Here is a 12,248-nt window from a genome sequence, read left to right on the forward strand (position 1 = left end):
AAAAAATATCTTGGAGGAATAGTGGTTAGGAGAAAGAATAAATTGCCACATGCTTAGTCCAGCAAATACACCTCTTGGTGCCCAAATACACTCAAAACACCGCAGCGTATGTCCTTGCCGTCAAGAAATTATACTTCCAGCCCCTCATCTGTTTCACTTATGGTTTCCGTTAGAGGACAACAGAACGCGTGAAGAGGAGAATGAGCATTGTTTGCCTTTGTTCGGTTGCCTTTTAGACTTTCCTCCCCTGTCTGCGAGTGAGCCACATCGAATAAACAATGGGTTGATGCAGAAATACGTGTCTAATTAAGCTCTTGCTTCTCTGATGCATTTCAGGTCCCTAACATTTACCACGTTAGAAATAATGAAATAGATCGGCCACGTCCTGCTCTCCTCTCTGGCGAGACCTCGCTTTGTGAGGTGGTAAACAAACTGCCAGGCTGCGGATTTTATTAGAAGCTGTAAGTGGTGGCAGGAATGAGAAGGAGTGCCAAAGGGATCCAAACTCACGCCTGTCAGGCTCGCTCTGCTCTGCGAGGAAGCCAAGCGCCTCATTTCCACCGCGTTATTTAAGCCGAGAAGCGGAATCGGGATGCTCTGGCGGGCTGTGCGCAGTCCTCAGCAGCCTTCCCGCCAAACCCTCCGAGACATCTAGCTTCTCCCTTCAACAATTCCCCAGGCGGGCATTTGGTATGCACTCTATATGCTCCTTCAGTGACCCACGCATACATCACAAAACATTTTTGCTTTATGTGGATGGCAGCATTGCCTAAGTATTTGTCCTTATTTTTCTAAGATGCATGGAAACTGGAACAGGCTGAAAATGAAGCAAACCAGGCCCGTCTGATTCATCCAGGCTACTCACTCACGTCCTCCCGTTCACTCTGATCTGGGGCTCATTTTGGGTCCTTCCCATGGTGACCAAGAGCAGAGCCCAACACCTCAGTAGCTGCTAGGTCATACATGTCCACGAGGTCGTTAGAGCGAGGCAGAGCGTATCTCCGCTCTTTCGAGTGATTAACGGACTGCCATGACACATCTGTCTTCCAGACTACCTGATGTGCTCTTTTGAATTCGACGACGACTTTAGTAGAGCAGAGCAGATAAATCTGTGCCTGATTAAATGTATTCAGGACCATACTTACTGAGCATCCAGTGTATACTAGGCCCTAGGCTATGTGCTGGAGCTCAGAGGGAAATTATATTTCAGCATTGACATGGAACCGAATGCATCTCAATCAAGTGAGAGAAACTCAGTGTCAGCGGGTTTAGATGGGCGCTGCAGAAGAAACCGCTAATAATTAATACTGAGAAGGGCAGGGGCAGAGAGAGCTTCTCAAGAGTCTGATATTTACATGAAGGAAGGAAGATTCATTATGGCCCCGACAAAGCCACTTGGAAAAAGTAAAACTAAATTATCTCTGGGAAAAGTGAGGGACCTAATTATGAAATGCCCCAAAGAACACTCCTACTTAAAAAATAAAGAGCAAGAGGTACTTAGGAACTCAATTCCATTATCCATTCAAGGCAATAAAAACAAAAGAAAAACAAACACCGGTTTAAAAAAAAAAAAAACCCTCCAAGATTCTTCAAAATGGAAGAACTGCGTAGTTAATATTACGCCATGACTTACTCGACTTTGTATTCTCCATACCCAGTACATCTCAGTAAATGCACACTGATAGAATAAATTAATGAATGATTTATTATGCAACCTGAAAGGCCATACATACACATATGTAGAATGTGCACAGAAGCAGGAGGCATGTGTCCAGTATGTGAAAACAGACCTACCTGCAGACAGGGCTGGCTCTCGTTGGCGCAGCTGGTGGAGGCATGGTACTAATGAACAGCTTGGTTTCAGCCCTGAAAGCAAGTGTAACCTGGAAAGTCAGACCGCCCCAGACACCTGCAGAAGGGTTTCTTTTACCATAGCTTTCAAGGGAGATTGGGTGAGAGAAAAGAGACACCTACATGGCTCCTGGTTCCCTTCTTCCCTAAGGTCTGCTGTGCTAAGAACAGTGTCAGGCACACTGGGAACATCAGATATTGGCAAAGATGGAGGAAAGGGAACCCTTATGTACTGTTGGTGGGAATGCAGGCGGGTGCAGCCCCTGGGCAGCAGTAAGGAGGTTCCTCAGGAAATTAAAAATAGGATGATCCAGGAGGCCTGGGTGACTCCGTTGGTTAAGTGGCAGGCTCTTGATTTTGGCTCAGGTCATGATCTCAGGGTCCTGGGATCTAGCCAGGTGTGGGTTCCGTGCTCAGAGGGGAGTCTGCTTGAGAACTCTTTCTCTCCCTCTCGCTCTGCCCCTTCCCCTGCTCATGGGCTCACCCTCTCTGTCTCTCAAATAAATAAATAAATCTTTAAAAAAAAAATAGAAGTATCCTACAATCCATTAATTGCACTACTGGATATTTACCTAAGGAAAGCAAAACACTGATTTGAAAGGATACATGCACCCCTATGTTTACTGCAGCTTTATCTATAGTAGTCAAACTGTGGAAGCAGCCAAGCAACCACTGATAAATGAGACAAAGAAGAAGTGGGGTGTGTGTGTGTGTGTGTGTGTGTGTGTGTGTGTATGGAGTATTACTCAGCCATAAAAAAGGAAGTCTTTAAAAAAAAAAAAGGAAGTCTTCCCATTTACAAGAACACGAAGTATCTGGAGAGTATAATGCTAAGCAAAGTAAGTCAGAGAAAGACAAATACCGTATGATCTCATTCATATATGGAATTTAAGAAACAAAATAAATGAGCAAAGGATAAAAAGAGACAAATAAAACACAGACCTTTAACTATGAAGAACAAGCAGATGGTTACTGGAAGGGAGCTGAGTGGAGGAGGGGTGAACTAGAGGAAAGAGATTAAGAGGACACTCACCATGATGAGCACTAAGCAATGTGTAGAATTGCTAAATCACTATATAGTACACATGAGCTAATATAGTACTGTATATTAAGTACACTGGAATTAAAAAACAGTGATTTTTTTTTTTAATTGAAAAGAAACAGTGTGAGGACACCTAACAGAGAAATAGTCAAAGAGTAAGTTGAAGCCAGAAATTCCATTGCTGAGCCGTCCTTTTATTGTGCACTCCTCTTTCTTTGGCCACCCCACTCAGCCTTCACTGTTTCTCCAGCAGAAGCTGGCTAAATGCATTCTGAACAGGAGCTCCAGGAGTTTTTCCTACCCCGCTGCATTTGAGTAGGATGCGTTCATTCCCTCTTTGGCCGCCATCTGGTCGTGGATCTTGAGACAGTCGGAGTGCTGAGTCCAAGGAGGGATCTAAGCACAAGGAACTATAGGAACAAAGAGGAGGCACCAACCCAGCCTGTGGTAGATAATAAAGGTGAAAGGGAGAATATAGGTCTTCTAGATGGGAAATCATCTGGAGTGGACCTTAAACAACGAATAGGTGTTATCCAGCCTAAGAAATAGAGAGTAGAACTGGAAGCAGAAAGAACAGGATGTCCCTAACACAGAGGAAAGGCCAAGCGAGGGTGATGGGCATCTACAAGTGCTTTGGTTTTTAGAGGATTGAAGGACACATGGGCAGAGAGGGCCAGACGTGAAGCAATGGAGCTCAGCTGGGCCAGAACTTGACATGCCTCATATGGATGCTAATGAGTTAATACTTTATTCTTAAGGGCTGGGAGTATAGGACAGAGCACTCACTGCATTGCAGAGAAGGGACTGGAGGAAAGAAGAACTCTTTGGGACACTCTCATTATAATCAAAGGGTGAGGAGGGGAAGACTCGAGGACTTCTACATCCCTTGTCCCAGATTGCCTTGTTTTCAATTTAATTCTATAAATACATGATCTTTCAGGCAGAAGTCATGTCTTTTTTTTTTTTTCTCCTCCCAGCTCGAAGTTAATTTATTGGGCTCAAATTCTCTGCGTCCCATTCCAGTGGCAGGTGGCTTCTACTCTAGCGTGGTGTTTCTTCTCCTAGTTTTATGGTTGCCTTTGACCTATTTTGGATATAAAGACCTCCAGCAGAAGGCAAGGAAGTGATAATATTTAAATCATATTATTCTTTCTTGTACTCTGAAAATTAAGACAAAATAAATGATGGCAATGATCTTTTAATGCATTATTAAAATTCAACTATACTCTCACCACTTAGTAGCTATATACCTCTAGGAGATTTCTGAGAAAAACAGAGACCTTTGTGGACGTACCCTTCGGGGAATGTTTTCCACATTCGGAGGTCCTTCTTTAGCTAGGAACATCTTCATTTTCTGTTTTATTTGCTGGGAATGTTCTATCTTTATGTATCATTATCAAAAGAGTTGGGAATAATTGTTTATCAATCATGATACAGCATATTCTACGACAGCTGGGGGTAACATGAAAATGACTTCGGAATGGTCATGTCTTAACTGTTTTCATTTGAACAAATGTTACTAAACCCTGTCCACTGGATTAGGAACTATCCTCAGCCCTGGGGATACCGCTGTGAACAAGCTAAGCCAGATCCTTATCCTCACAGAGATATTTATTCAGAGGGGTTGGGGAGGGGAGGCAAACAATCGAAGATAGACAAAGAAATAAGCTGAATTCAGTGAGAGGGAGGTGTTGTGAAGAAAATAAAACAGTTATGTAGCAGAAGGAGTGAATGGAAGGAAGGAAAACTCTCTCAGAGAAAATGGTTCTGGTGGAGACCTGAATGACAAGAAGGTGTCAGCCATGCAAAGACCTGGGGAAAGAACATTCTAGAGAGAAGGAACAGTGACTGCAAAATTGCTCGGGTGAGAACTTAATAGGCTTGGGTGATCGAGGTGGGGAGAACTGCATAGTGTGGTTGACACATAGAGCTTTTGGGGACAGTGGTGTGTCAGGAGTGGACAGTGACAGGGTCACGGGGGGCTTTGTCACCCACGGTAAGGAGTTTGCAATTTATTCTAAGTAATGTGGGATGTCACTGGAAGGTATTAAACAAGTGAGTATTATCATGTAGTTTAAAAGATTTTTATTTATTTATTTGACAGAGATCACAAGTAGGCAGAGAGGCAGGCAGAGAGAGAGGAAGGGAAGCAGCCTTCCCGCTGAGCAGAGAGCCCGATGCAGGGCTAGATCCCAGGACCCTGAGATCATGACCTGAGCCGAAGGCAGAGGCTTTAACCTACTGAGCCACCCAGGCGCCCTATCCTGTAGTTCAAATCTTACAAAGTTTGCTCAGTCGTTGTGCAGAAAATGGATTGAAAGATGGTGAGTGGAATTAGGAGAGTTGAAGTCCACTGAAGGGGACCACATGAGTGGTCACTGGCCAGAGCTGGAATGGCAAGATGGAGAGAAAGTAAGAGGTTGTGCCCTGTTTTGGAGTTGCCTGTAACGTGTGTGTGTGTGTGTGTGTGTGTGTGTGTGTGTGTGTGTGTGTGAGAGAGAGACAGAGACAGAGACAGAGACAGAGAGAGAAAGAGAGAGAATGGCTAATGGGAGAAATCAAGGAGATTGTGGCCACCTCAAGACTTGGCATGTAAGCAGCCCTGAATAAATGCTTGATGCATTGAAAACATGTTTCTCCTTATTTAAAAATTATCATCCCTCTGAATAATGATTTAATAACTCTACAGCCTGTGCATCATGTGAGCTTAATGAAAGTGCTCTGAGAGGTTTTTCAATGAAACTGCATTTAGAAGTAAATATTTACTTGAGTACAACTCATTTGTGAAATTAAGTCATTTTTATGAGGCATACTCAATTATTTCTGTAACTAGTGAGCAGCATAATATCTATGGAATTATACAATGTGAAGCCTTTCTAACTAATTATCTTACTTGAGAAACATAAACACAGATTTTTTTTTTTTTTTTACAAAGTGCATTACAGACAAAACAAGTTTCTTACTACCTCAAAAACATCTTTCAAGTATCTGTGTAGTGCCTCACTGGGTACAATTACAGATCTTGGAAAAACAGGAAGCCATGAGTTCTTCTGTATCCTTTCCAAGTTACAAATCATAATTCAGGGTCCTGCAAATAAAATTCCATCCTGCACGCCTATCATGTCTGTGTGTGGCACTTTCCAAAACCCCTAGGGACTTCACAGGAATGAGAACCGGTCTCTGCCCTAGGGGAATTCTTAGGTAAGTGGAGAGAGAGACACTAGCAAACCAACCACCAGTAGTAACTGGTTTTGATAAGCACAAAAGGCAGCTACCAGCTCCGGGGAGTTTACCCAGAAGGGCAGCCAACTCATGGAGGAGTGGGTAAGGGGTAGGCAGGAAGTCCAAGGAAGGCTTCCTTGGGGGTGGGACACGTGACTCAAATCCTGTAGGATGAGAAGGAGCTATGCAGACGACGAGAGGGGAAAGGCAGAGAAGTCTGGGCAAGGTTTGGGAGGTAAGACAGAGGTCAGTGGAGGACTCGTGATGGAGGTGAGGAGAGTCACAGCTGCAGGTAAGACGGGAACCCCCGGGTCCCAGAGAGTCTTGCCCTCCATGTTGAGGAATTTCTTCTGAGGGCCATGGGGAGCCCCTGAAGGTAATAAGCAGCATGAAAAGGGAGCAAATTGACCTGTCACAAAGGTGAATCTGTTATCGGTGTGGACGGGAGGCTGAAGGCTAGCATCTGAGGCAGAGAGAGAGGGTAGGAGGCTTCTGGGCGCCCAGACAGGCACACTGAGGCTCCAGGGTTGGGAAGGGAGAGCTAGGGAATAGGATGAACGTTGGAAATGTAAAAAGAAGCAGAAGAAGGAAACAAGGCTGGAATAAGTTGAGGCTGAACCTGGATTACTTTATATTTAACATAAAAGCAAGCAAGGAGATCACAGATTTTTTTTTTCTCATTTAACTCCTTTATTTCATACATGAGTTCTAAGACCTGTGAATGTCATTTTATATTTATTCATTTGTTTGATGGTAGTTTGTGTTTTTAAATATATTTTTTAAAAATGGTATTTGTATTGCCTCCTGAGCATTTTGCTTTATCCAGGCACTGAGTGAGAATCGTGACACCCGAGGGTCTTCAGCATAAGGCGGAGAGGCATGGTGAGGCAGCTTGGTACCAGAAGCATCTAGGAGTCAGACTCATGGCTGAGGTAGATGAGCCCCTTCCCCCTCACTGGGCTGCCTCTTATCTGTAAACTGGCGTGGTAAAAATTATTTTGAGACCCTTCGAATTGTAAAATGGTATTTATTTATTTGAGTTGTTCATTTGAACTTATTTTTATATGTTTTAACTTACTTTAGTCCTCAGACACTCCCATGAGGTAGATGGTCTATTATTAGTCCTCTTTTGCAGATGAGAAAATTAAGGCACAAAGGGTTTCAGTAACTTGCCTGTGATCACACTGCCAATAAGTGGAAAATGGGAGATTCGAACCGGACAGTCTGGCTCCAGGGTCTTTATTCTTAACCACTGGATTCTACAGCTGCCTTCCTTCCCTTGCTTTAATTTTCCACTCAGCCCTAGATGGGTATTTAAGTTGTTTTTGTTTTTCTCAAATGCAAACACTGCTTCAGTAAACGTGCTTCTGTGGAACTCCTTGTTTTCACGCGCAAGTATCTTCCACAGACAATTGTTAAATTATTAAATAAGGAGGCCCTCAGACGGAGGTGGTTTTAAAGCCTTGGTAGCCTACGTAAAGCAAACCACAGCCTAAGCCTGTAAATGACTCGAGTGGGAGAAATCAAAAGCTAAGGAATAACCAATCACCATCAGCCGGCCACGCTTTCCCAAATACGGCAAACCCTAAAGCTCCAGCCAATCTAATGATCCTCTGGCTTTGCCTCTGTGTCTTCTCTATAGAAGTCTTCTCCCCAGCGCCTGTCTGTGGAGTGCTCCGAATCGCTTTAGGTTTGGTTTTGCCTGATTCAAACAGATTTTCACTCAAAGGCTTTTTTTTTTTTTTTTTTTTTTAGCGTGACTCCGTTTGTCTTTTAACACTATGGATGGCATCGCTGAGTCCTAGGGTACCCATCCACTCTCTAGGCCACTGCATGCTGGTTTCTGCCCCTATCACTTAACCAAAACTCTTCCTTTATAAGTCGCTGGGAGCCCCCATGCTGTCATATCCAGTGGGAGGTGTCAGCCTTCAGTCCAGGCTGCCAGCCAGCAGCTTCTGTGACCGCTCTGATCAGCCTTGGTCTGCCTGGACAGCTGTACTGCCCCCCCCCCCCCGCCCCTTCTTACTCTCCCCATCGGCATCTCTCAATCTTTCTACCCCTCGACTTCTGGAGATCCTCAGGACTCAGGATCCTCTGCCCTCTTCTCATTCTTCTTAGACTCCCTAAACAATCTCATTCATGTACCTGGTCTTATTTATTTATTTGTTTGTTTGTTTGTTTGACAGACAGAGATCACAAGTAGGCAGAGAGGCAGGCAGAGAGAAGGGGAAGCAGGCTCCCTGCTGAGCAGAGAGCCCGATGCGGGGCTCGATCCCAGGACCCTGAGATCATGACCTCAGCCGAAGGCAGAGGCTTTACCCCACTGAGCCACCCAGGCACCCCACCTTTTTTTAAAGATTTGATTTATTTACTCAACACAGAGAGAGAGAAGCAGGCTCCCCAGTGAGCAGGGAACCAGATGTGAGACTCCATCTCAGGGCTCTGGGATCACACCCTGACCTGAAGACAGAGGCTTAACCAACAGGTACTTCTGTACTTGTGTCTTTAGATCACTGACCCACTGACAACTCTGAAATTTCTTCTCCTGCCCAGACCTCCTCGGAGCTCTAGAATTCTACATTAAACTGCCTCTGCGCCAGCTCCCCTTGGATATCTCATGAGTATCTCCTACTTAATAGATTCAAAACCATGCTAGCCCTGCTTCTCTTCCAGGGCTCTTGACCTCAGTAGATGGTACCTCCATTCATCCAGATGATGATCTGAGAAATTCCAGTCTTGGAAATCATGTCTCTGAGAGCCCTACAGATATGTTGCCCACTGATTCTACCTCCCCTGTATATCTGATTCCTTCTGCTCTTCTCCATCTCCATTGCCCCTACCCCAGTCCCAGCCTCCACATATCCTACCTGACCTATTGAAAATCTGCGTAGTCATCTCCCTACTTTTGATCTCCAGACAGCATCCTAGTGATCACCTAAGAATTCAGCTTTGATGTTTTCCTGCTTCCGGCTTAAAAATGTTCTATGCCCTCCCATTGGGAGGAAATTGACACACCTCATCCTCTTCCAAAAAGTTCATCCTGTTCTAAAAGGCCCCATGGTTCTCATCCTTGGTTGTACACTAGAATCACCTGGGGAGCTATTTAAAAATTCTTTTGTCCTGCGCCCACTTCAGAGCAGCTATTATGATCTCTCTTGTGGTATGTGGGTACTGGTGCTTTCTCAAACCTCCCCAGGGATTTTTAGAAGAATGGGTTAAGGACCACCGAGACACCCTCATTTAATTCTGCAACACATTCCTCTCTCATTGAAAAAACATATTCGATGGAAGGAAGGAAGGAAGGAAGTAGAAGAAGGAAAAAGAAGAGAGAGAGGGAGAGAAAGAATTAGAGAGAAAGAAAGAGAAGGAGGAAGGAAGGAAGGAAGAGAAAGGAAGAAAGAACACATTCTGATCACAATCCTTGCAGTTTTATGCCTCGGGGCTTTCAAATATGTTCTTCCCACTGCCTGGAATGTCTCATTCTGGGTCTGGCTAAATTCCAGTCATACTTCAAATGTCAGCTCAGACCTTCTTTCTGCAGAAAGGCCTTCTCCCGCATTCTTCCCCTTTCAGTATCTGTCCTCTCTTTTACTCTTCAGGAGACTTAGGTATTTGACTTCATCGTCTCATTTACCGTACTGTGTAATTACGCACGTAGCTGCATGACGGTTTAGGTGATGTCTTTTTCCCCAGTAGAGGGTTGGCTCCCTGACGGCAGGGACCAGGCTCGTTCGACTGAAGTCACTCTCCCAGCACATCCCAGGAGGCCTACCTCACAGCAGGTGCTCTCTGTATCCCAGGGTCCCAGAGAACAACAGCTAGCCTAATAGCTGTGAGCTGTGCCATTTGCTGGCCTGTTGATAATGGAAAAGTCATGGATCATGGATTACAATCACTATCTTGCCCACTTTAGAATCATCTGAGATTCAGGTAGGATGATAGGTCAGAACTACCAGGTGTCCCATGGCATTATGTAATATTAGTAAAATTGCCAAAATTTTCTAATAATTATCAGCTCAACCCATCTGTGAATAGAGTCTCCTCTTTTTCATTTCAGGAAAATGGTTCAGGGAGCTGGAATCATTGGCTTCAGTCCCCAGACGTGCCAGCCTACAAGCAGAGAATAGCCAGATGCTAGGAAAGCCAACCTCTGCTCCTCTCTGCCCCTTTCCCTTCTTCCCTCCTTTCCTCTCCCTCCTCTCATGGCTCCTCATTGTCTCAACCCCCACCCCTGTCTTCAAACATAACTGCTTTCTAACCCCAGTAATCCTTATTTGACCTCAGTCTCAAAACTTTGATGCACTAAGGGACCATTCCCTACCGACTACTGCCACAGCAAATTCTTTCATAATGCCCGGGGTGCTGCCGAGAGCCCAAGCAACTCCCCAAAATGACGATAGAAACCAGGGACCCAGGGGCCCCTTCATAGCTGCGAATCATTCACTTATCCTCTTGTCAAACTGGAATGGCAGGGAGTGATAAAATAGCAGAGGACTCGAGTCACATACAGGATTTTCTTTGAGGTCCTGACATGTTTTTGATGGGGAGGGCGAGGAAATACAAAACCAAGATCCATTCAGTAGATGGGCATTGATGGGCATTCGCCTGGGTTAAGAGCAAGCATTTAGACCAGCACTCATCAAGTTGTAGCCTCATTTTCTCGTCTCATTTGAGCAACAGCTCTGTGAACCCCACTTGATAAAGAAAATAGCTCAGAAGTGTTCTGTAAATGTGTCCAGGTAACATAGCTGGGAAGTAGTATTGATGTGACTAGAAATTCTTAAGTCAAATCTTGGATTTTTTTTTTTTTCCATTGTTGCAAGTTGCCAGACACTAAGAAAGGTGACATAGGATATAAAAAGTTCAGCTCTTGGGGCTCCTGGTTGGCTCAGTGGGTTAAAACCTCTGCCTTCGGCTCAGGTCATGATCCCAGGGTCCAGGGATTGAGTCCCACATTGGGCTCTCTGCTCAGTGGGGAGCCTGGTTCCCCTTCTTTCTCTCTGCCTGCCTCTCTGATTACCTGTGATCTCTGTCTGTCAAATAAATAAATAAAATCTTAAAAAAAAAAAAAAGTTCAGCTGTCATTGAGCTGAGTTCTTATGCCTCAGATGCCTCCCCTACCACTCCCCTCTCCCCCAACTGACTGCTGCTTCTTGGAAGAGCTCTGCCCTTCTCTGGAAGTTCTTCATCTAGGCCAAGTTTCTCTGTCCTTCCTCTGCGCTGCATTTGTTAGTCATCCCACATCCCTTCTCTCTCTGGAGGGTTTTCGTGTGAGTTTGGACCTTGCAGCTGGTTGGAACCTACAGATTCTGATTGTGCATCACCCAGACCTCTCCCTTGTCTTCTTCCTGCCCTGGCTCCTTCAGGCCACTTCTCTGAATTTCACACAATCTGCTGGAACTCAGCCAAGGAGTGGATACTGCTCACTCTCGACCTGCCCCTCCCCAAAGCCCTGATGGCTCGGGGATCCATCCCAGCCAGAGTTACCAGGTAAAATACAGGAGATGTAATTAAACATGAATTACATATACGTCATGAATAATTTTTTTTTGTAAAATCATGTCCCAAATATTGCTTGTGTATTAGATATGCAAAGATATATTTGTTGTTTATTTGAAATCTAAATAAACTGGGTACCCTGTTTTGGTTTTTGCCAAGTCTGGCAACCCTAATCTCAGTTCTTCCCTTTCCTAGGGGCCCAGGCAGTAGGAAGAAGCAGCGAGGAGAGTTTGTGTGGGCTGGGGCACAGGAGGCTCCCATCCTAGCTCTTCTGCGTACTCGTGGTGAGGCCTTGGTGGAATCTTTGTCCTTCTCAGTGACTCAGTTTCCCCATATGCACAATGGGGGGGTGGTTAAATCAGGAGGTCACTGAGGATATCACTGGCTCTCATCCCTCGGCATAGGAAAGTGGTTCTATATTTTCTATGCTCCTACTACCTTGTTCAGATGGTAAGAGGGATGGTTATTTAATTACCAAGCATGCTCCCACTAGAGCCTTCTGATTTCAAAGATTGTTTTTTATTCACAGGCAGAATGGTATTGTGTGTGTGGGGGGGTGGACAACAAAACAAGGCTTTGACATCCTGAGCTGAAGACTTGGCAACACCATTTGTAAGTTACTTAGCCTGTGTAA

At 44.8% G+C, this 12,248-nt stretch overlaps 1 long non-coding RNA gene across 2 annotated transcripts in view; it reads left to right on the top strand.

Annotated features, from left to right (window-relative positions):
• LOC116570203 overlaps nt 1-11,609 on the top strand; it is a 167,857-nt gene extending 156,248 nt beyond the window's left edge. For both annotated transcript variants that reach the window (XR_004277319.1, XR_004277320.1), the window contains exon 5: nt 11,482-11,609. This is a non-coding gene — a long non-coding RNA (uncharacterized LOC116570203). The remainder of the gene's footprint in view (nt 1-11,481) is intronic.
• The last annotated feature ends 639 nt before the right edge of the window (nt 11,610-12,248 follow it).

Source organism: Mustela erminea, chromosome 12 (genome assembly GCF_009829155.1).
Source record: "Mustela erminea isolate mMusErm1 chromosome 12, mMusErm1.Pri, whole genome shotgun sequence".
NCBI lineage: Eukaryota > Metazoa > Chordata > Mammalia > Carnivora > Mustelidae > Mustela > Mustela erminea.